Below are 25,816 nucleotides of genomic sequence, written 5' to 3' on the forward strand. Positions count from 1 at the left end.
CGCGGTTACACAGTAAGTGACCAGATCAGGATGCCCATGTCACATCAGCCCAACCAGCTGCTAGCTTTCCCCTGCTCCCTACCTCCCTTCCGCTGCCTGCAATCTCTGCTCACCTAGAAGGGGAGCAAGAGGCAACAGAAGGCCCTGCCTCTCCCTCTCTCTCCCTGCCTCCCAGGCCCACAGCTGTCTTGCTCTGTTTTGCATTCATGACAACATCAATCTTGTTCCAACCCCAGAGCCCATGAGCCCCCCCTGGGCTGGCAGTCTCTGAGTCACTGCACACTGGCAGACGATGCTAAACTAATTTCCCGGCATCTTTGGGAGGATTTGGTTTCTGTCTCCCCAGCTAAGAGCCACGCAGACGGTGACAGCAGGCTGGCAGGACCCAGGGGCTCCCTGCCTGGTCTGGGAGAGCCCAGACTGAGATGAGATAAAATCCTGATTAGCAAAGTGGCTGGGACTGAAAAGCGTTAGCCTGAACTGGATTAAGGGATGGGACATTCCGTGCCAAACCGCAGGGATGGTGCTAAGATATCCCTAGAAATCTAAGCAGGTAGAGAAAATTGTCATTTTTTTTTACACTGATTTACAGGGTTCTTTCTGTACTGACAGATGATTTAATCTTCATTACAACTTTACGAGGTAGGCATTATTAATTATAGCATTTTACACATGAGGAAACTTAGGCATGGCGCTCTGGTCACTTGCTCAAAGCCACAAACCTGGTAGGTGATGAAGCCAGATTTTTAATCCTGACCACCTGCCTCAATAGATATCATTAGCCTGAGCAGGTGTCCATAGGTCTGGGTCCAACCCTGACGATAGCACCTATAGAAGGAAAAAGAGTAAGCTGAGAAAAAAAGCCACCCTGGTATGTCCCAAAGCCTTTAAGAACTACCCAACAAAAAGACTTTCTATTTCAGACTGTGACTAGGGTTAAAGAGGCTTCAGAATCACAGCAGTTTCCTAAATAGAGATGACAGCTAAAATGTATCTCTCTGGTGAGTCAAGAGGGACTGAGCAACCGCCTGAAGAGCGAATCCATTCTTAGTGGCAGCTCTTTTTCTTCCTCATTTGCTTTCACGCTCTCTGCATCACAAATGGGATACAGATTTTAGGGGCAAGTTCTCTAGGAAAGAAAACTGGTTAAAATGGAAAGGTTTCCCAAAAAAGACATCCCTGATTTAAAGATCCTTTTTCCCTAAGAAAAATAAATGAATAAATCAGTCCAAGAAGAAAAGGTCAGTGACTGTCAACTTCCTCTCTCTGGAACTGGTTTTGAACTGGTCCCCAAGTGGGTAGTGATGCTGGGTTTCAAAGCAGGGCCAGCCATCTTCCTGCTCCCCCTGCAGGGCTCAAGGTGCTACTTTCCACTAGTTAATTCCATCAATAGAGGCAGTATGGGGTGAGGAGGCGGAGCAGGGGAACAAGTTCAAACCCCTGCTTTCCCACTGCCTCTGGCCTTGAGCACTTACCTCCCTAAAATTCAGTTTCCTCGCCTGAAAAAAGGACAGTAATGATGAGTACCTTGCTGACTGTTTGACTGTTCAGAATAGACAGATAGGTAAACATAATGTAGATATAAATGCCCGCTCACCTGAGCTTCCCAGGTGGCTCTGTGATAAAGTATCCTCCTGCAATGCAGGAGTCACAGGTTCGATCCCTGGGTCAGGAAGATCCCATGGAGAAGGAAATGACAACCCACTCCAGTATTCTTGCCTGGAGAATCCCATGGACAGAGGAGCCCGGTGGGGTCACAAAGAGTTGGACACAAATTAGTGACTAAAACAAACAAACAATGTGTAGATAAAGGCACACTGTCAGCCCTCAATCCATGACAGCAGAAGTGACACAGCAGTAATTGTTGCAGTTATCCTGTTGGTTAAGTACACAGACTTTAGAGCCCGTTTGGGTTCAAGCTGTATTGTCCTCCACATTCTTTAGTAAATCCCAAAAACGTCATCTGTAAAGTGGGGATACTAATAATACCCACATATTAATTAGTTAAAATATATAAAGGTTTAGGACACCGGTGCAAACTAAATACTCATAGTATCACTTAAAATCATGGTAGCAGAGAGACTGCATGTCCATTTTAACCCTGAACTTGACTTTGGCAGGTGGATATTAAGATTCTGCCAAATGAATTCATTTTAACCAAAGTCTTATTATAACATAACAATTAATAATAGAGTGGGTATTATATACAATTCAGTGGCATTTAGTATAAAATGGCAAAATTTATGTTATGTGTATTTTGCTGTGCTGAGTTCAGTTGTGTCTGACTCTGTGACCCCATGAACTGCACCCTGCCAGGCTCCTCTGTCCATGGGTTTCCCCAGGCAAGAATACTGGAATGGGTTGCTATTTCCTTCTCCAGGGGATCTTCCTGACCCAGGAATCGAACTCCGGTCTTCTGCGTTGCAGGTAGATTCTTTACTGACTGAGCTATAAAGGAAGCACCACTCTCTGTGTTATAGTATTATTTTATTCAAAGAATACTGTTGACCATACAGTGATATTTGAGCAAGTGGAACTGTTCCCACTGCTATGAGAGCAGTTGTCCCAGCCTGAGGTCTTGTGAACATGCCTTACTGACAGCGGGGTCATAAGTAAGAGCAGCCAGGATCCAGGGCCAGCCACAAGAGGCCTGACTGTTTACAGCCCCCTCCAAGCATTGTTGCAATCGTGTTCCACAGCCATAGGAGTAGCCCTTTAGAAGCCACTTAAGTCCATTTTTAAGGGACTTCTCTGTGGTTCACAATGTACCATGAATTTGTAAAGTTAAACACGCCTCCCCCAAAGTATCAGACTGGAAAAGATATAACATGCACCAGTTTGAAATCCAGTTTATTTAAAGCCCAGTTATGTAAAATGACTGAAACAACAACTTTGGAAGAATGCAATTTGTCCCACGTGCCTTCTCTCTGGTTAAGAACTGCCCCGTGGCTTTTAGAGCCGAGGACCCCAGACCTCAGGGGCCTGAAAGTTGACCACTGCAGGCAAAAGCCAGGTGCCCTCCGTTCATCTTACTCGGCCTTACATTTGGGCAAGGTTTCTGCTCAGGGAAGCACTAGTGGTCCGCAAGCCTGGAGCACTCATGTGGTAGAACAGGGGTCCCCGACCTCTGGGATCTCATTCCTGATGGTCTGAGGTGCAGCTGATATAACAACAGTAGAAATAAAGTGCACGAAAAATGTAGTGTGCTTGAATCAGCCTGAAACCAGCCCCCCGACTCTGGGCTGTAGAAAAATTGTCTTCCACGACATCGGTTCCTAATGCCAAAAACGTTGGAGACCGCTGCAATAGCAGGTAGGGACGGAACATACCCCGCGGCCCTCCTGACATTCCCAAAGCCCTGCCGGAGCGCATATAGCCTGCAGCCGTTTTGAATCCGATGGTAGCTTTCAGTGCAAAAGCTGGGCTCTGAGGTGCACACAGGCAAATCTTAGCATCATTTCAATTTTTTAAAGCTTATAGAAAGCAAAGAACTGTATCTGTGATTGTCTGAGATTTTGTTCAGTTTTTATTTTCAGAGCTAATCACAGGATTTATTCCTTCCACGTGGAGAAGGCCAAATCCCAGCTGAGCTGTATTGATCCTTCTCATGCTTCTGGATCACATCCTCTTTGGATAATTGGCATCAGCAAGCTCCATAAATTCCAGCCTCTTTTCCTGGGAGATGGGGGAGCCTGTCTCAGAAATACACAGCAGTAAAAATACTTTCTTGATTCTGTGAGGAATGTAGCCAGGCTTCTGGTTCTCTGTGAGATATAAATGTTAGGCCTCATCAGGCCACCTCACTTCAAACTCTCGTTCTCAGCATTTCTGAGAACAGCAGGGGCCTCCCACGAGCAAAGAAGCTATATTCTTATGTGGAACCCAACATGTCTACAAGTAGAAGTAGCTTGACTTAATAATATTTTAACTGCATCGCTGATAATTCTAACCTGTATATAACCAAGTCTTCCTGGATCAAACTTCTCTTTAATACCACTGTCAGCTACAATGCTTTTATCTAGAAGCATTAAAGCTTGCAGAAAACCCATTTCCACTGACCTAAACAATGTTAAGTGTATAATCTAACATAAAAATATGAAATCACAAACAAGGTAAGAATGCTTATTCTCACTATTTTTATTCAACATTGTATTGGCAGTCCCGGCCATTGCAACAAACACAAGAAAAAGAAATAAAAGCATACAAATTATAAAGTAAGAAGGAAAACTGTCTCTATTTGCAGATGACATGATCATTTACATAGAAAAGCCTAAAGAATCTATGAAACAACTGCTAGAACTAATAAGTGAGTTTATCAAGGCTGCAGAATCCAAGATACATAAAATAATCATATAACAAGATGCCTCAGGAGGGGAGGGGTCCCAGGGGCTCGACAATATCATCAAAGACCCAAGTTCTTTTTTGCATTCCACATTGTCAAATATAACATTGATGTTCATGGTTTCGAGCTGACTGACACAGCTCCAAACGTCGCATCCCCCCAAAGCAATATCCAAAGACCAGAGCAAGAAAAAAACATGGTTCTGCCTTGTGTCTATTTATGAGATGAGAAAACTTTCTCAGAGCCCTGCTGCCCCCATGCTTTCCTTCATTAGCCAGAATGATGTCACATGCCCATTTATGAACCAGTGGCTGGCCATGGAAGCAGAATTACCACGAATGGCTTGAAATATTCAGGGCTCACGCTCCCTATTCAGTGAGATTGAGGAGAGGGACTGTATTCCTTACAGGTCATGGCCACAGGATAGCCAACAAAACCTGAAATTGACTGATGAATAAAAAAGGAAAAGTAGCTATCAGGTAAGGAGCCAACAGTACCTGCAATGATATCCCACACAATTTCCAGGAGTGAAACTGTTGGGCAGCTCCAAGCTGGTCATTTATGAAATTTTAGCTTCTGTGGGCATTGATGTCTGTTTCTTAGGGTGGCCTCCACACCCTTTTTGAATTTCAACTCAACCAGCAAAATCTTTCAGCTATATATTCCTAACTGATAAAAAATTCTTCCATTCATAAGTACATTTTTAACTTTTGGAGGCAATTTCCCATCCTTTGTATTATTCTTGCCACACGATCAACCCCAAGAAGCAGCAGTAGATTAAATAATGTCCTGAGACATCACTTTGCAGACAAAGGTATAATCCGCAAAGCTATGGTTTTTCCAGTAGTCATGTATGGATGGGGAGAAGGCAATGGCACCCCACTCCAGTACTCTTGCCTGGAAAATCCCATGGATGGAGGAGCCTGGTAGGCTGCAGTCCATGGGGTCGCTAAGAGTTCGACACGACTGAGCAACTTCACTTTCACTTTTCACTTTCATGCATTGGAGAAGGAAATGGCAACCCACTCCAGTGTTCTTGCCTGGAAAATCCTAGGGAGGGAGAGCCTGGTGAGCTATCGTCTATGGGGTCGCACAGAGTCAGACACAACTGAAGCAACTTAGCAGCAGCAGCAGCAGCATCGAAGCATGTATGGATGTGAGAGTTGGATCATAAAGAAGGATGACTGCTGAGGAACTCATGCTTTTGAACTCTGGTGCTGGAGAAGACTCTTGAGAGTCCCTTGGACTGCAAGGAGATCAAACAGTCAATCCAAAAGGAAATCAACCCTGAATATTCATTGGAAGAACTGATGCTGAAGCTGAAGCTCCAGTACTCTGGCCACCTGATGTGAAGAGCCAACTCACTGGAAAAGACCCTGATGCTGGGAAAGATTGAAGGCAGGAGGAGAAGGGGGCGACAGAGGATAAATTGGTTGGATGGTATCACTGACTCAATGGACCTGAGTTTGAGCAAACTGGCAAATGGTGAAGGAAGGGGAGCCTGGTGCGCTGTAGTCCAGGCGGTCACAAAGAGTCCAATATGACTGAGCGACTGAACAACAACAAAAAGTCACCAGAAACAAAAAACACCATATATTGATGACCTCCGATCCCAGGATCTGCTAGGCACTTTACATGCATTGTCTCATATTTGTCAGCCTCCCTGTCCCTCACCATCTCCTGGAGTTTGCCCAAGTTCATCTAATTTTCACTGGAAAACAGTGAGGTATATTTTATTACTATGCCCATTTTATAAAGGAGGACTTAGACATAGAGAAGTTAGGCAACTTGTCTATAGTCACACAGCTAGTAAATGGCAGAGCCAGGACAGGGGTCTACCTGAGCCCCTAATCCCATCTTCTTTAACTTCTAAATTAGATTTCTTTTTTTCCTTTTTAAATCATCTGGTCCCAAATGCCTATACTCAGCTTGACTCTTTTAGAGAGTAACTCATCCAGTAATCCCCTTGAAGTTTCTACCCATGTCATCACAGATTAGAATAGTGTTGAAAGGCAGAAACTCCAACCCTCACCCCACCATCCTCACAACCTGCAACTCATCCACAGGTCTCCACATATCCTACATGATCTTGGTCCTGTACTATCTGCTTCAACTTGCCTTTCACTCACAAAGAATAAATTCTGGACCTTCTTGACTTCCAACTCTGAGACTAACATTTCTTCTTTCCAGCTGCATGTCACTCCTTGAATCCGATTCTTTTTTTTTTTTTTCCTATTGAAGTATAGTTGACTTGTTGTTCAGTCACCCAGTAGTATCCAACTCTTTGCGACCCCATGGACTGCAATACACCAGGCCTCCCTATCTCTCACCATCTCCTGGAATTTGCACAAGTTCATGTTCATTGCATCGGTGATGCCGTCCAGCCATCTCATCCTCTGATGCCCTCTTCTCCTTCTGCCCTCAATCTTTGCCAGCATCAGGGACTTTTCCAATGAGTCATCTGTTGACATCAGATGACCAAAATACTGGAGCTTCAGCTTCACCATCAGTCCTTCCAGTGAATATTCAGTGTTGATCTCCCTTACGATTGGCTGGTTTGATCTCCTTGCTGTCCAAGGGATTCCCAGGAGTCACCTCCAGCATCACAGTTCAAAGGCATCAATTCTTTGGCATTCTGCCTTCTTTACAGTCCAGCCCTCAAAACTGTGTATGACCACTGGGAAGACCATAGCCTTGACTATACAGACCTTTGTCAGCAGGGTAATGTTTCTGCTTTTCAACACACTGTCTAGGTTTGTCATTGCTTTCCTGCCAAGAAACAATCACCTTCTGAGTTCATGGCTGCAGTCACTGTCTGCAGTGATTTTGGAGTCCAAGAAGAGGAAATCTGTCACTACTTCCATCTTTTCCCCATCTATTTGCTATGCTATAATGCGGCCAGATGCCATGATCTTAGTTTTTTTAATAGTCTGAAGCTGGCTCTTTCATTCTCCTTCTTGACCCTCATCAAGAGGGTTGACTTACAATGTATTAATTTCTGCTATACAGAAAAGTGATTCAGTTATACATTCTTTTTTTATATTCTTCTCCATTTATGGTTTATCATAGGATATTGAATACACATCCCTCTGCTGTACAGTAGGGCCGTGTTGTTTATCCATTCTGTATATAATGGCTTACATCTGCTAACCCCAACCTCTCTATCTGTCCCCAAGCCGTCTCCCTTGTGGCAACCACAAGTCTGTTTTCTATGCCTGTGGGTCTGCTTCCATTTCGTAGATAGGTTCATTTGTGTTATATTCTGGATTTCACAAATAAGTGATATCATATAGTATTTGTCTTTCTCTTTCTGACTTACTTCACTTAGTATGATATTCTCTGGGCCCATCTGTATTACACCAAATGGTGTTATTTCATTCTTTTTATGGCTGAGTAGTATTCCATTCCAGATGTACCATCTTCTTTATCCATTCATCTGTCGATGCACATTTCGGTTGTCTGCATGTCTTGGCTATTATGAAAAGTGCTGCTATGAATTTAGGGGTGTATATATCTTTCCAAATTGGAGTTTTGTCTAAATATATGCCCGGGAATGAGGTTACTGATCATATGTAATTCTACTTTTAGTTTTCTGAGGAACCACCATACTGTTTTCCATGGCTGCCCCAACTTGCACTTTATACCTTCTCTATCTTTTCTTATTTGTAGACTTTTTAATGATGGCCATCCTGACCAGTGTGAGGTGGTACCTTATTACAGTTTTGATTGCATTTCTCTAATAATTAGTGATATTGAACATCTTTTCATATGCCTGTTGGCCATTTGGATTTCTTCTTTGGAAAAAAATGTGTATTTAGATCTTCTGCCCACTGTTTGATTGGGCTGTTTGTTCTTTGGCTGTTGAGTTATATGAGCTGTTTGTATATTTTGGAAATTAAGCCAATTCTTGATGTACTTTTTCTGGCCACCACTCTGGGAACCTGGTTGTGGTACCTACCCACCTGTGAGCAAAGATCCTGCTTAGGTCTGCCAAACCTCTGAGACCCCACTTCTAATAAGGTCTGCCTCCCTGTTAGAGTGAAGAAACCAATTCTATTCATTCCGTTCTTTCCTGTTCCATGCTTAAACACTTAACCCAGACCTCAGAAGCTCTGGTGTATCCATGAAAACAATGGCAGGAAGGGGAGCAGTTTTAGGTGAGCAAAGGGCTGCACATGGTCAAGATGTTTGTCCTTCTCCCCATCTGAAAATTCCCTGCCAGCCCAGCTCACTCCTTCTTCATTGCTCACCCATCCCTGAGTCTCCCATCAGCAGTTCAAACATAACTTTTCCCACACCCCTAAACAGACCAGAGGCCATGCCCTTGTTTCATCCACTTTTTAAATAACACTTTATACCTTCCATTTCACTAAAAAGGATAATACAAAAATATTACTCCATGTGTCCTGCCTCCTATCTCTCCAGCACAACTTGAATTTAATTTTGCTGGCAGAAAAGGAAGAACTCTCAATATCCCTCTTGTTTCTTCTGATTTTATTATAAATTGTGAGAATTAAAGCAATGTAATTATATAATTCAGGGACATTTTCAGGAAATTGACATTAAAAGTGAATTGAAGGAAAAGAAACTGTCCATTTTTTACCTATTTTGATAAAATTTGGAGAGAATAATACCCTTTAACCAGACTTATCTGTTATCTCCAATGGATTCTAACACCATTCAGAGAGTAAAGGGTATCAACACACAAAAAGTAGAAATGTATACTATACAAATTTTCTCAGTATTCTAAAACAAAGATAGTTCAGCAAGAAGTTTAAAGCGGTTAAAGCAAATTAGTGACTTTCACACTGGCTAGATTTAGTTTATAGACACAGTTTGTTTTGTATCATTTCAATTCAGTTCACTTAGTCATGTCTGACTCTTTGTGACCCCATGGACTGCAGCACACCAGGCCTCCACGTCCATCACCAACTCCCAGTGTTTACTCAAACTCATGTCCATTGAGTCAGTGATGCCATCCAACCATTTCATCCTCTGTCCTCCCCTTCTCCCCTCACCTTCAATCTTTCCCAGCATCAGGGTCTTTTCCAATGAGTCAGTTCTTCGCATCAGGTGGCCAAAGTATTGGAGCTTCAGCTCCAGCGTCAGTCCTTCCAATGAATATTCAGGACTGATTTCCTTTAGGATTGACCGGTTAGATCTCCTTCTTTTGCATAGTGGAAACCTTTTTGGACTGTGCTGCACGGTTTTTGGGGATCTTAGTTCCCCCCACCAGGGATTGAACCCAGGCCCGTGGCAGTGAAATCACCAAGTCCTAACCACTGCACCACCAGGGAAGTCCCAGTGAAAACTTTTAAAAAATTAGTTGCTATGGTTGGAACCCTAACGGCTATTCCCAGTCCCTTTCTCTCTGCCCATATCCACTATAGAGATTGAAAAAGTCCAGGTACTTTTGTCATTTCCTGATTTGGGTTATTCTACTGTGGTTTTATATAAGAATAAACTTGTGAAATATACTCTGTAATATGTAGAGATAAAGAGCAGTCTGTTTGCGCTTTATTTTTATATAATTCAGAAAAATAGAGAATTATAAAGCAAATGTGGCAAAAAGTTAATTGGAGAATGTGGGTGCAGGGTGTATGGATGTTCTTTATATTATTCCTGCAAGTTTGCTGTGTTTGAAATTATTTCAAACTAAAGTTATCAAAAATAAGAAAAAAGTTTGAAGAAAAAGAAAGTGAGATACTCACTGTCCTAGCCCACCCTGAAGCTAAATGTGGTCATGTGACCAAACTTTGGCCCAGTAATTATAAGTCAAGACCTGCTGGGCTTTTTTGACCCTCATGAAGAGCACTGAAGGTTGCCATCCCATCCCCTTCTTTACAGTTGGAATGCAGACATGATGGTGGTGCTGTGGTAGCTGTTTAATGATCATGAGACAAGAGGACTAAGTGTGAAAAAAGCCAGCATCTACATAAAGGGAACACATTCAACATAATAAAAGCCATATATGACAAACCGACAGCTAACATTACACTCAATATTGAAAAGCTGAAAGCATTTCCACGAAGATCAGGAACAAGACAAAGATGTCCACTCTCACCACTTTTATTCAAATAGTTTTGGAAGTCCCACCTATGGCAATCAGAGAAGAAAAAGAAGCAAAGGGAATCCAAATTGGAAAAGAGGAAATTAAACTGTCACTGTTTGCAGATGACATGATACTATACATAGAATATCCTAAAGATGCTACCAGAAAATTACTAGAAACTCATCAAAGAATTTGATGAAGTTGTAGTTTACAACATTAACACACAGAAATCTGTTGCATTTCTATACACTAACAATGAAAGATCAGAAAGAGAAATTAAAGAAATGATTTCATTAACTATTACATCAAAAAATATAAAATACCTAGAAATAAATCTACCTAAGGAGACAAAGTATCTGTGCTCTGAAAACTATAAGATACTGAGAAAAGAAACCGAGGAAGGCACAAATAGATGGCGAGATATACCATATCTTGGATTGGAAGAATCAACATTGTGAAAAGTAGTATACTCCCCAGGTAATCTACAGATTCAATGCAATCCCTGTCAAATTACCAATGGCATTTTTCACATAACTAAACCAAGAAACTCTCAAAATTTGTATAGAAACACAAAAGACCCCAGATAGCCAAAGCAATCTTGAGAAAGAAAAATGGACCTGGAGGAATCAGACCTCCTGGCTTCATTCAGGCTATTCTACAAAGCTACAGTCATCAAAACAGTACTGGCACAAAAATAGAAATATAGATCAATGGAACAGAATAGAAAACCCAGAAATAAACCCATACATCTATGGTTAACTAATCTATGACAAAGGAGGCAAGACTACACAAAGTTGGAAAGACAGTCTGTCTCTTCAACAATGATGCTGGAAAAACTGGACAGATACACGTAAAAAATAGGAAATTAGATCATTCCTTAATACCATATACAAAAATAAGCTCAAAATGGATTAATGATCTAAATATGAGACCAGACACTATAAAACGCCTAGAGGAAAACAGACAGAACACTCTCTGACATAAATCACAATATCTTTTTTGATCTATCTCCCAGAATAAGGGAAACAAAACCAAAAATAAACCAATGGGATCTACTTAAAGTTTTTGCAAGCAGAAGAAACAATAAACAAAATGAAAAGACAACTCACAGACTGAGAGAAAATATTTGCAAATGATGTAACCAAGAAGGGCTTAGTCTCCAAAATCTACAAACAGCTCGTGATGCTTAACAGCATCAAAACAAACAACCCAATCAAAAAGTGGGCAGAAGACCTAAATAGACATTTCTCCAAAAAGACATACAGATGGCCAAGAGGCACATGAAAAGATGTTCAGCATCACTAATTATTAGAGAGATGTAAATCAAAACTACAATGAGCTATCACCTCACACCAATCAAAATGGCTATCATCCAAAAATCCACAAGCACTAAATGCTGGAGAGGGTATAGAGAGAAGGGAACCCTCCTACACTGTTGGTGGGAGTGTAAATTGATACAGCCGCTATGGAGAACAGTATGGAGGTTTCTTAAAAAAGTAAAAACAGAGTTAACATATGACCCTGCAATCCCACTCCTGGGCATATACCTGGAAAGAAACATGATCCAAAAGTACCATGCACCCCTGTGTTCATTGCAGCACTGTTTACAGTAACCAAGACATGGAAGAAGCCTGAATGTCCATCAACAGAGGAATGGATAAAGAAGATGTGGTGTGTGTGTGTGTGTGTATATATATATATACACACACACTGGATGATAACTCAACCATGAAAAAGAATAAAATAATGCCATTTGCAGCAATATGGATGCGTCTAGAGATTGTCATACTGAGTGAAGTCAGAGAAGGAGAAATATGACATGACCTCCCTCATTTGTGGGATCTAAAAAGAAATGATACAAATGAACTTACTTACAAAACAGAGACAGACTTAGACAATGAATTTATGGTTGCTGGGGGGAAGGAAAAGGGGAAGGGGTAGTTAGAGAGTTTGAGATGGACATGTACACACTGCTATATTTAAAATGGATAACCAACAAAGACCTTCAGTGTTATGTGGCAGCCTGGATGGGAGGAGAATTTGGGGGAGAATGGATACATGTATATGAATGACTGAGTCTCTTGGCTGTTTACCAGAACTATCACAACATTGTTAATCAGCTATACTCCAGTAGAAAAAAAAAAGGTCTAAAAAAAAAAGTCAGTATCTGAACAATGTGTGTGTAAAGAGAAAGAGCCTGGTCCTTGATGACACTGGGGAAATACTGAGTCAGGTCAGTATAAATACTTCCAGTCTCTAGTTTCTTGTGTGCTTGTGTTTTAAACTATTTATAGCAACTTGCAGCCAAAAGCATTCCTAATACAGTTTCTGTGCTCAACTCTTTCTATTTAAACTTCCTAAATAAGTCCTTGTGCTGTGCTGTGCTTAATCACTCAGTCGTGTCCAACTCTGCGACACCATGGATTGTATCCCTCCAGGTTCTTCTGTCCATGGGGATTCTCCAGGCAAGAATACTGGAGTGGGTTACCATGCCCTCCTCCAGGGGATTTTCCCAACCCAAGGATTGAACCCAGGTCTCCCATGTTGCAGGTGGATTCTTCAGCATCTGAGCCACCAGGGAAGCCCAAGAATACTGGAGTGGGTAGCCTATCCGTTCTCCAGGGTTATTTCCTGACCCAGAAATCAAATCAGGGTCTCCTGCATTGAAGGCGGATTCCTTACCAGCTGAGCTACCAGGAAAGCCCCTAAATAACTCCTTACCCTCTTTTCAAAATATTAGAAAAGGGCAAATATTCTCAGTTCCCTGAAAGCCAGGGTTGGTGGGACATGCAAACCACGTTGTGTCAGTTGAAGTTCACACCCAGTGTTCTGAACATAGCGGCAACTGGAAGATGCAAAGGCAATGGGATTGATTAGGGGGGCATTTCTCAATGTCCTGTGGCAGTGGTGCCGATGTTAGCTTTTTACCAGCCTGCTCTCTTGACATGACCTGGCCGAGTTCTTAGCTGCTGGACCTCTTGTGGATGTTGCCCATCTTCTGAGTTCAGTTCCCTACCGTGCAGTTAATTTTCTGAGCCACCTAATAAACCTTTTCCATAAACCCTTTTTCTGCTAATCCATCCTTAGAAGATTCAGTTAGCAGTTGGTAACCCTGATGGTATAATTGCACACATCTAAAAATCAGAAAATTCACATCAAAATCCACATTTCTGATTTGTCTTGAAAAATCAGAGGATTATACGGTAACAGAGCTGAATAGCAGCAAACAAGCTTTCTTTAAACAGTATATTGTGGTTACCTACCTAAGTAGCACCTGGGCTTGTTCTTCCAGTTCTAGCTATCCATACTAAATACTTCCTTTAAAACTTTTCTTCATTTATATCTTATCAGAAATACTCAGCACTTTAACAGCCAGATAACCCACTTTAACTCTGTAAAAAATGTTCTGAAGTAAGTCAGATCTGTTAACTGCACGTAGTAGGTACCAATAAAAATATCTTAAGTGATGAATAAATGAATATAAAGAATGATCACAGCATCTGGAGGTGCCTCATCGGGAGAAAATAACATGAAGTCTGTAAATAACCAAAGAGATATTAGACGAAAGAAGAGTATGTGTGTTTTGGATTGACCCAAAAGTCAGAAGTCGGATGACAGTGTGGAATTTACACAAAAGCAAATTTCCATTTAGACTAAGAAAAACTGCAAATAATTGGATCTGCTCATCATGGAAGGGGCTGACTGCTGAAGCATAAACTGAACTTTTACTGAGCACTGAGCTGAGCACTAAAAGCTCGTGACAGGATATTCATGTAAAGGGATGTAGGAATGTCTGCACTCTGTGAATGATGCAGAGGAGTCACCTGGGAATCTTGTTACTGTACAGACTGTGACTCAGTTGTTCTGGAGAGGGGCCTGAGGGTCTGTAATTTTTAACAAGTTCTCAGGGAGGGTTGGTGTTCCTGGAGCATAGATCACACTGTGAGTATCTAGCGATTCCATCATCTCTGAGCCCCCTTAGGGCTATGACATTCTGTGAATCCACTGTGGATGTCTCTAAGCTCTAAACCCATAGGATCCATATCTGCCCCATCTCTAAGCTCTAAACCTATAGGATCCATATCTGCCCCGTCTTTGGTTTTTGTCCCCAATACCTACAGCACCTGGCACATAGTTGGTGCTCAAAATACAATGTTATTGAAGAATCAGTCAGTTTAGTCACTCAGTCGTGTCTGACTCTTTGCGACCCCATGGACTGTAGTACACCAGGCTTCCCTGTCCATCACCAACTCCTGGAGCTTGCTCAGACTTGTGTTCATAGAGTCAGTGAGACCATCCAATGAATACTATTCAGTAACAAAAAACTGAGTGACAGAGGCCAGTCTCCAATGATCATCTATAAAGTGCGAGTGAAAATCGCTCAGTCATGTCTGACTCTTTGTGACCCCACAGACTGTAGCCTGCCAGGCTCCTCTGTCCATGGAATTCTTCAGGAAAGAATACTGGAGTGGATAGCTATTTCCTTCTCCAGGGGGATCTTCCCAACCCAAGGGTTGAACCCAGGTCTCCATATAGACAATCATACCTATACGACATTTTTGAGACAATAAATCTGTATCTGACCCAGAGCATGTCAGTGTTTACCAAGAGTTGGGTGGGAAAGTATGTAATTATAACAAAAAAACACAGTGGGGTTTTTGAGGTGATGAAACAGTTCTATATTTTGATTGTGATGATGGTTACAGAAATTTATGCATGGGTTAAAATTCATAGATCTGCACACCAAAAAGTCAATTTTAATGTATGATGATTTTTAATAAAATAAATATTTTAAAAATAACAATATTATTGAAAACGGATATTTTCTGAGTCACATGAATTGAATACCTACTTTGGGTCAACCCAGAGCCAGATACTGAGGATTTAAAGATGAATAAGACCAGTCCCTCACCCCCATCCTGTCTCCTTATTAAAACTACTCGGTGAAAATAATTAGCCAAGAATCATAAGTGACAAATGGAGGTGCAGAAAGCATCTAAGTCTTCATCAGCTTATAATCACCATTGTTTACGCTGAGAATTAAGATAAGTACTAATTACATTCTGTGCTTTTGATGGGCTTGGAAAAAATTCCAGGAATGATGCTCAAATTGCCTTACTTATTAGCCTGTCCGCACTTAACAAGTCCACGTGTTTGCCTCCAGGCTTAACCTGGTAGACTGTCAAATCCATCCAAGAGGAAAGCCAATTTGCATAATCTAGTAGCTGCCAAATGACAGATGAAACAGATCCAGCCCAGAGCAGAGGGAATCTAGATTCAGGACTTGTAAGAATTCAAACAAGACAGAAATCTAAAATGTACAGAGAGCTCCTGCTGACAGTTTGGAATATATTCCTCCAGCGGTTTTTTCCCTATGCACATAGTAACATATGTCTATAAATTATTTCTTTGACAACAATGTGATCATACTGAATAAACTGTTATACATATTTTTTTCACTTAACAATATGGACATTTTCCACCTTAGTAATAGCCTTTTCTCTTTTTTTGACAAGGGCTGCACTAACAGACTACCGTTGAAGTGCACCAGAATGCATTAACTTAGACTCTTATTGATAGATATTTGCATTACTTCCAGTTTCAGTGTTACAAACTCAGTCAGGAAGGGGTAGTTTACTGCTACTGCTAAGTCACTTCAGTCGTGTCTGACTCTGTGTGACCCTATAGACGGCAGCCCACCAGGCTCCCCCGTCCCTGGGATTCTCCAGGCAAGAACACTGGAGTGGGTTGCCATTTCCTTCTCCAACGCATGAAAGTGAAATGTGAAAGGGAAGTTGCTCAGTCGTGTCCGACTCTTAGCGACCCCATGGACTGCAGCTTACCAGGCTCCTCCGACCATGGGATTTCCCAGGCAAGAGTACTGGAGTGGGGTGCCATTGCCTTCTCCGATGGGCTAGTTTAGGTAAACTATAATGAACATTTCAAGCCTCAGTAGCTGAGAAAGTTTTATTTCCTGCATCTGGTCCCATCACTTCATGGCTAGTAGATGGGGAAATGGAAACAGTAGGAGACTTTATTTTCTTGGGCTCCAAAATCACTGCAGGTGGCAACTGCAGCCATGAAATTAAAAGACACTTGCTCCTTGGAAGAAAAGCTATGACAAACCTAGGCAGCATATTAAAAAGCAGAGACATCATTTTGCCAACAAAGAGCCGTATAGTCAAAGCTATGGTTTTTACAGTAGTCATGTATGGATGTAAGAGCTGGACCATAAAGAAGGCTGAGCGCAGACTTCATACTTTCAAACTGTGGTGCTGGAGAAGACTCTTGAAAGTCCCTTGGACTGCAAGGAGATCAAACCAGTCAATCCTAAAGGAAATCAAAGGAAGACTGTTCCTTTGATTGGAACATTGGAAGGACTGTTCATTGGAAGGACTATTGCTGAAGCTCCAATAGTTCGGCCACCTGATGCAAAGAGCTGACTCATTAGAAAAGACCCTGATGCTGGGAAAGATTGAGGGCACGAGGAGAAGGGGACGACAGAGGATGAGATGGTTGGATGGCATCACTGAAACTCAGTGGACATGAGTTTGAGAAAACTCCGGGAGATAGTGAAGGACAGGGAAGCCTGGGGTGCCACAGTCCATGGGATCACAAAGAGTTAGACACAACTTAGCAACTGAACAACACCAACATGATACATTTCCATCCTTGGTCAGCTGGGGCTCTGCCCTCTGTCATCCTCACTTCCAGAACCAGGCTGCTGGAGTTGCCATTATCTGCAATTAGCAGACGGAGAAGGCAATGGCAACCCACTCCAGTACTCTTGCCTGGAATCCCATGGGCGGAGGAGTCTGGTAGGCTGCAGTCCATGGGGTCGCTAAGAGTCGGAGACGACTGAGTGACTTCCCTTTCACTTTTCACTTTCATGCATTGGAGAAGGAAATGGCAACCCACTCCAGTGTTCTTGCCTGGAGAATCCCAGGGACAGGGAGCCTGGTGGGCTGCTGTCTCTGGGGTCGCACAGAGTCGGACATGACCGAAGCAACTTAGCAGCAGCAGCAATTAGCAGAACGGTGTAGCACAAAGGAGGGTGACAAGACACACAAAGGCTTAAACCTTCTACCAGAAAGTGACACGTGTAACCTGTTCACATTTTTGACTCAAACAAGTCACCTGGTCTTGCCTGAGTTCAAATGACAGAGAAGTGTAATCCTCCCACAAAAGAAGGGGAACCAAATTTTGGCAAAGAGTCAGTCTACCAATGAACTTCCTCTCATATGCATCTTTATCTTCTTGGGAGAATTTCTCAATAGGATAAATTTCCATGAGTAGAATCACTTGTCATAACAAACACACCCCACGATGTGTCAATCTGAACTGAACAATGAAGTAAATTGATGGCCATGGGTGAAAGTCAAGGCTCTCATTTTGGAATGGGAGAGTACAGATCAGCAGAGAAGGCTGGAGTGATCCATGTGGTGATGCATTCGCCTTGGAAACCTCAGTATAAATGCATGCTTAGCTTAATATACACTCAGATGGTTCCATATAGAAATATTTACTGTCACGTGCAAATACACAAGTTAGTATACAGATACTTTTCTTTGCACTGTCCACTGAGAGGGCTGAGAAGCAAGGACACCTTGGTAGCAATAAGCATTTAGAGCTCTCATATCTAGATGTTTAATACCATTCTCCAATACAAGGAGACAGGGCTCCTTAGAGAGATGGCTGATTCTAGGACAGGAACGAGAAATACGCAAGATGAGCCCAGAGCATCTTATAATGCAGGAAGTAAGGAAGCGCTCCAATGAAAAACCACAAAGCGGGATGTCAACGGGACACAGGAGCCAACTGAGAGCGCCCATGGCCAAAGCTGGAATAATTTGAGCACCAAAATAAAGTATTGGGTTACTACCTTACGTAAAAAATATTAAAACTCATGAGAGTCCATATTGATATAAATAAATGGTTAAATAAATAAGGAGCATGGACAAGAGATTCTCTCAAGCAAGCAAATTCTGAGTAATTTACACAGATGCTCTGACCTCCAGGAGGTAGAATGTAAGGTACACTTTTTAAGTGTGGGCTATACACAGTGCCTTCCTTCCAAAGAGCACGGTATGAAAAGTGGGAACGAGCATCCTTACAGTGGAGAAACCAAACACATACTGCCCAGCCAGGTGATGAAGGCCACAGCACAGTGAGAAGCATGGCGATGCTACGCACCCATGGTGTGATGTGATGAGAAAAACCCACCCACGTGGCCCTCCTCCTGAAACCCGTAACCCACAGTCTAATTATGAGAAAAACTTTAGACAACCTTGAGTTCTGTGACCTTCTCTAAAATACCTGTCTAGTACTCCTCAATACTGTTAAGGTCCTCAAAAACAAGGAAAATCTGAGAAACTGCCAGTGCCAAGGGACACCTATATGGTATTTCTGGATGACATCGGTATTTCTGGATGAAATACGGTATTTCTGGATGAGCTCCTGGAGCAGAAATATGACCTTAGGTTAAAAACTAAAAACACTTGAATAAAGTATGAACTCCAGTTAATAGTAATTTATCAATATTGATTTATTAATTGTGGCAAACGTACGGCACGAAGGTAAGGTGTTAACAATAGGGGATTTGGGTGTGGGATATATGAGAAGTCTCTGTACTATCTTTATAATTTGTCTATAAATCTAAAACTATTCTGTAAAAAATGTTTATATTTTTAAAAAGAAAAAAATAGAAAGAGGTGTTACTTAGGGGCCCAAACAAGTTAAGCTGACATTCAGAGAAAATATCCAGTTTTAAATGGAGACAGGACATGGGTAATGTAATTAGGTAGTCAACTGAGTAAGGCTGAACCCAAGTCTTAAAGACAGTACCAACACCAGGGCTATCGATTCCGCAGCTCATTGAGAAACCAGCTGCCTAGGTGTGTTTTTTCTATGTCCCAGGATCCTAGCCTGATTAGCTGCCTGGTAGGGTTGCCAGCGGAGAAGGCAATGGCATCCCACTCCAGTACTCTTGCCTGGAAAATCCCATGGATGGAGGACCCTGGTGGGCTGCAGTCCATGGGGTTGCTAAGAGTCGGACACGACTGAGCGACTTCACTTTCACTTTTCACTTTTATGCATTGGAGAAGGAAATGGCAACCCACTCCAGTGTTCTTGCCTGGAGAATCCCAGGGACAGGGGAGCCTGGTGGGCTGCCGTCTATGGGGTCGCACAGAGTTGGACACGACTGAAGCGACACAGCAGCAGCAGCAGAAGCAGCAGCAGCAGCAGGGTTGCCAGATTAAGCAAATAAACCCCAAGACACCCAGGTGAGTTTGAATTTCAAATATATAATGAATAGTTTTGCAGTATACCCCATGGATGATTTGGGACATAGTTGTGCTAGAAGATTGCTGTCTATCTGAAATTTGGGTTAAACAAGCATCCTGTATTTTAGCTGGCAACCCTGTGCCTGGGCTTCATTCAAAAACCCACTGGACAGTGGTATTTCCATGAGTATTTCTTGGAAATTTCATACACTTTTTTGAATCCCTAGAAACATTAATCAAGAAATTGGGGGAGAGGGAGAAAGCATTGTAATTCTCCGTGACAATTAGAGCTTAACAAGCAATCTGGTGACATAAGTGGTTTGAAGGCATTCTCTGATGTCAAAAGTTTGCTCGATCATGATTCACTAAGCTAGTCTTTTGTGTGTGGCTTCCAGTGTCTGTTCCATTTATAATAAAAATTTACCACCAAAAAATGTTCAAAGAGAAAGAAGAAAGGAGAGGGATTTAAGAGACATAATAGTTGAATGCAATGTGTCACCCTTGTTTAGATCCAGATTTGAACAAACCAACTGTAAAATATAAGAGCCACTGAAGTATTCCATCTAAATGAGTGAATGTCATGGTATACAGATCTTTCTTTTACAGTTTTAAAGGTTACATTCCATTTACAGTTATTACAAAATATTGGCTCTTTTCCCATGTTGTAAACTACATCCCTGTAGCCTATCTTATGCCCAGTACTTTGTAACTTCCACTCCCCCCCCATATTCCTCCCCCCATAGATTATATCTTGATACACTAGTTATAGAAAGCCAAAGTAAAAGGAAAAATAAATCAGTGTTCTAGTAATCAATATAATTATTTTGGAATTTACTCTTATTATCTGGAAATTTTTAAAAAACAGACTTTTAAATAAGTAACACATTTGTGTGGGGAAAATACCTCACAGAACAGAAGAGGAAACGTTATCTCCCACCAACTGCCCAGCACCTATTGCTTTTCTCATGGAAAGTATTTATCTCATCTCTCCTTTTGCTTCCCTATTTCTTCTCAGACTAATACCTTGGGAATGGCTTTGGTTCAAACAATCTTTAATTCCCAAGAAAAGAAATACAAGAAACTGATGAGTGGTTGCCTCTGGAGAACTACAGGACTGCTTTCTTTTAAGTATCTCTCTATAAACCTGGAAAAAAGTTGATTTTGTGGTGGTGTTGTTTGTTTTTAATTAACAACCACCTCCAACTCCCCAGATCAAGATTCCCTCAACAGTTGCTAGTTCCTTTCTGTCAATTAGCTTATGAGGAGGGAGTCTCAAATGCTAATTCTGCCAAGTTATTAAGTGCATTGTGCCTCAGTTTTCTTATCTGTAAAATGGAGATGTTAAGAAGATCACTGCTGCTGCTGCTGCTGCTGCTGCTAAGTCGCTTCAGTCGTGTCCGACTCTGTGCGATCCCATAGACGGCAGCCCACCAGGCTCCCCCGTCCCTGGGATTCTCCAGGCAAGAACCCTGGAGTGGGTTGCCATTTCCTTCTCCAATGCATGAAAGTGAAAAGTGAAAGTGAAGTCGCTGAGTCTTGTCCGACTCTTAGCGACCCCATGGACTGCGGCCCACCAGGCTCCTCTGTCAATAGACAATCCTAAAGAAAATCCACCCTGAATATTCACTGGAAGGACTGATGCTGATGCTTCAATAATTTGGCCATCTGATGCGAAGAGCCAGCTCACTGGGAAAGACCCAGTGCTCGGCTGATGCTGGGAAAGATTGAGGGTAGGAGGAAAAGGGGACAACAGAGGATGAGATGGTTGGATGGCATCATTGACTCAATGAACATGAATTTGCCCAAACTCTGGCAGACAGTAAAGGACATGGAAGCCTGGTGTGCTGCAGTTCATGGGGTCTCAAAGAGTTGGACACGACAGCCACTGAACAACAGCAATGGGGTAGATCTGTGAATTCTGTCTGGAATGGGCTCAGCCATTCTCATCACTGTCTTTGCTAAATGGACTCCTTCCTGCATTTGGGAAAGATGAGGCAGCTTCCCTGGGGCAAAAAAAAAAAAAAAAAAAAAAAGTGTTGTGCAGCTCAGATATTTACTAGCTTTGTGACACTGAGCAAACATTTCATTTCTCTGAGTCTGAAAATGTATGTGCAGTGCTGGACATGAAGTGGATATTCAACAAGTGTGGCACGAGGAACGTCCTGGAGCATCTCACGGTGAGAATCAGAGGGCTCAGTAAGCTGTTGATGCCATCCAACAGAGCTATTGCTATTGGTCTTGAGACAAACTATAAATGATGTGGAAAACAGAGACTAAATAGGCAAGTGTGAGCCATTTGGGATGGTCCATCTGCAAGTATGCAGAAAGCCAGCTGCCAGTGGCTTAAACAGAGGAAATCAGGGGGCAGATTAGTTTAGTGCTCAACAATGTTCAGAGCAGGAGGAAGGGGACCTCTTCTTCTTACACATTTCTTTTGAAGAAGAACAGAGATTCTTTCCCAGGAGACCCCAGCAGATCCCCCTCTCATCCCATTGGCCAGATCAGGACCAAATGCCCATTGCTAAGCCCAGGCTGGGAGAAGGCAATGGCACCCCACTCCAGTACTCTTGCCTGGAAAATCCCAGGGACAGAGGAGCCTGGTGCGCTGCAGTCCACGGGGTCGCTAGGAGTCGGACACGACTGAGCGACTTCACTTTCACTTTTCACTTTCATGCATTGGAGAAGGAAATGGCAACCCACTCCAGTGTTCTTTCCTGGAGAATCCCAGGGACAGGGGAGCCTGGAGGGCTGCCATCTATGGGGTCGCACAGAGTCGGACACGACTGAAGCGATTTAGCAGCAGCAGCAGCAAGCCGAGGCTATCATTGTGGGCTTAGACCAATCAGGATTTATTCTGGAGTCACATGGAGAGGGCTAGACACAGGATTAAAATCAGGACTCCGGTTGCAGGAGGGCAACTGTGGTCTCCTGAACACAAGCAAGAGTTGAAAGAATGCCTCCTTTCACATGCGATTAGAGAATCAAGTTAATAATTATGCTCCCATCACCACATATACACCCTCAAAACTGGATTTTCTCTGCACGCTAGCTATACAAGGTCCTACCCAAATGAAAAAGATTACCAGTTCAAGACCCTTCTAGTCTGAAGAGACTAAGGTTCTAAAACTGCAACTGGCTGTGGGAACTTGGACAAGTAACTGCCTTCCCTATTAGCTCTGATGTGTTTGATTATAAAATAAATGTGATACTATGTCTAATTCCCACTTTTTTTTAACTCACTTCTTATTCATATTTCTTTTAAATGCACAAGTATAATCATCTTTTAAATTAATATTTTGCCATCAACATCATTATATTTATTAAAGAGGCAGTAAAGCCAATTGATTAAGCATGCAGACTGTATAAATGTAAATCCCAAATTTACAGCAAATTCGTTATTAGTGTCATTGAGACATTAAACAGGTTAATTAACTGTGCTAAGCTTCTGTTTCCTTGGCTGTAAAATAATGACATTTACCCCTGAGAAGACTTATATGAGGCCTCCGATATGCTTCAAATGTGCCTGGCATATAATAAAGTCTCAATAAAGACAGACCCTTATATTCATATGAGGAGCAATACTGGCATCCAATCTCGTGATTATCTTCTCTCCTGCCATCACGGGCAGGTAAATGAGAATGATCAGGTGAGGGCTGGAAGGGGCCTGTAGTGGGCAGAATAAAGAACACCCCCAAGATGCCCACATCCTAATTCTCCAGAAATCATGAATAAGTTACCTAACATGACACAAAGGAGTTTGCAGATTTAAGTTACAGATCTTGAAATGGGGAGATTATGGAGATGGGCCCAATCTAATCACGTGGGTGCATACAAAGTCACTTCAGTTGTGTTTGACTCTATATGACCCCATGGACTATAGCCCGCCAGGCTCCTCTGTCCATGGGATTCTCCAGGCAAGAATACTGGAGTGGGTTGCTGTGCCCTCCTGCAGGGGATCTTCCCCATCCAGGGATCGAACCCTCACCTCCTGTGTATCCTGCACTGGCAGGCGGGTTCTTTACCGCTAGCGCCACCTGGGAAGCCCAATTTAATCACACAAGTCCTTAAAAATGGAAGAGGGAGGTAGAAGAGTTAGGTCCGAGAGATTCCACGTGAGAAAGACTCAATTCACCACTGCTGGCTTTGTAGATAGAGGATGAATCAAGAAACGTGACAGCTCTAGAAGCCAAGAGTAACCCTCAGCTGACTGCCAGCTGGAAAACTGGGACTCCCACTCTGTAACTGCAAGGAACCAAATTCTGCCAAAACTCACAGGGGCAGAAAACTGAACCTCCCCCAGAACGTCCAGAAAACGGATGTCCTGCAGACACCTTGATTTGAGCCCAGGAAGATCCATTTCAGACTTCTGCCCTGTAAGACAGTAAATCTGTGGGGTTGTTCTTATTACCATTATTATTTGTGAAAAACACATTACACAAACTCTACCATGTTAGGCATTTTTAGGTACACAGTGGAGCTATGTTAAACCTATGCACTCTCTTTTCATAGGGTAAAACTTCATACCCATTGGACAACCCTCCATGCCCGCCCCCCGGGCCTGTCAATCACCATTCTACGTTCTGTTCTGTAAGAACTGGACCCCTTTCAGTACCTCATATAAATGGAAGCATGCGCTTTTGTCCTCCTGCGATGGGCTCATCTCACTAAGCATAATGTCCCCAAGGTTCGCCCATGCTGTAGGATTCCGCCCTCCCTTTTTAAGGCTGAATGTTATTCCACTGCATGTAAAGACCATATTTCGTTTATCCATTCATCAGTTTATGCACATTCAAGTTGTTTCTACCTCTTGGCTGTAGTGAATATTGCTGTGATGAATATGAATGTGCAAATATTTCTTCAAGATACTGTCTTCAATTATTTTAAATATATACCTAGAAATGGTATTGCTGGATCATATGGTAATCTATATATAATTTTTTTAGGAATCTACATACTGTTTTCCATAGCAACTGCACCATAAATTTGTGTTGTTTTAAGCCACTAAATTTGTGATAATTTGTTAAGGCAGTAATAGGAAACTCATAGTGGACCTTTATTGGTTTTGCTTTTTCTTTTTAACTTTTCTGAAGTATAACATACACACATAAAAGTACACCTATTATGACTCACAGACATAGAAAACAAACTTATGCTTATCAAAGGGGAAAGGGGGGAGAGGGTCAAATTAGGAGTCTGGGACTAACAAATGCATGCTGTTATATATAAATTAGATAACAAGGACCTACTGCATAGCACATTCAATATAGAATTCCTATAAGGAAAAGAATATGGAAAAGAACAGATATATTATAAAGATGTACATAACATAAGCATACAGCTTGATACATTTTTCACTATCTGAGCAGACCTGTATAACCAGCGTTCAGATCAAGACTAAAATTTTTAAGCCACTTCAGCCCACCCCACGATCCCTGCATATGCTAAGAAAGTGACTTTGGAAACCGTCTTTTCTCCTCCACTTTACAGAAGGAAGCAAAGAGGCCTAAAAAGGTGCAAGCAGTACCGTCATATTTTTATTTTTTAAATATACCATGTACTTTTCTAAAGTGCTTAAAGGAGATTGTCAGAGAACAGAAATTCATTCCTCTTCTAGGGGTATTGATCTAACCGTTCCATTTTTAACTGAATTTTAAAAGGATCTCCAAGAGGATTTTAATGTATTGTGCACAGAAGGTATTCCATAAATTTATGAAACTGTTCGTAAAAAGCAATTTTTTAAAAAATGTAAACCCACCCATGACCGAAATGAACTGAAACATGGGTTTGTAATTCTTAACCGTGGCCTAGCCTCTTGCGCCACCTGCTGGTTGACTGAGAAAACCTCACTGTCACATCCTGTTGCAGGAGGTTCATTTTTTTCCCACAAACATACAGTATTAACATGCAGTATGTGCTGGATACATACTGAACACAGTATGGGCTTTCCGGGCGCCTCAATGGTAAAAAATTCACTTGCTAAGGGCGGAGATACAAGAAACATGGATTCGATTCCTGGGTGGGGAAGATCCCCTGGAGAGGAGATGGTAACCCTCTCCAGTATGCTTGTCTGGAAAATTCCACGGACAGCGGAGCCTGGGGGGTTACAGTCCATGGGGTTGCAGAGTCGGACACGACTGA

The sequence above is a fragment of the Bos mutus genome, chromosome 25 (assembly GCF_027580195.1).
Source record: "Bos mutus isolate GX-2022 chromosome 25, NWIPB_WYAK_1.1, whole genome shotgun sequence".
In the NCBI taxonomy this organism is placed as follows: domain Eukaryota; kingdom Metazoa; phylum Chordata; class Mammalia; order Artiodactyla; family Bovidae; genus Bos; species Bos mutus.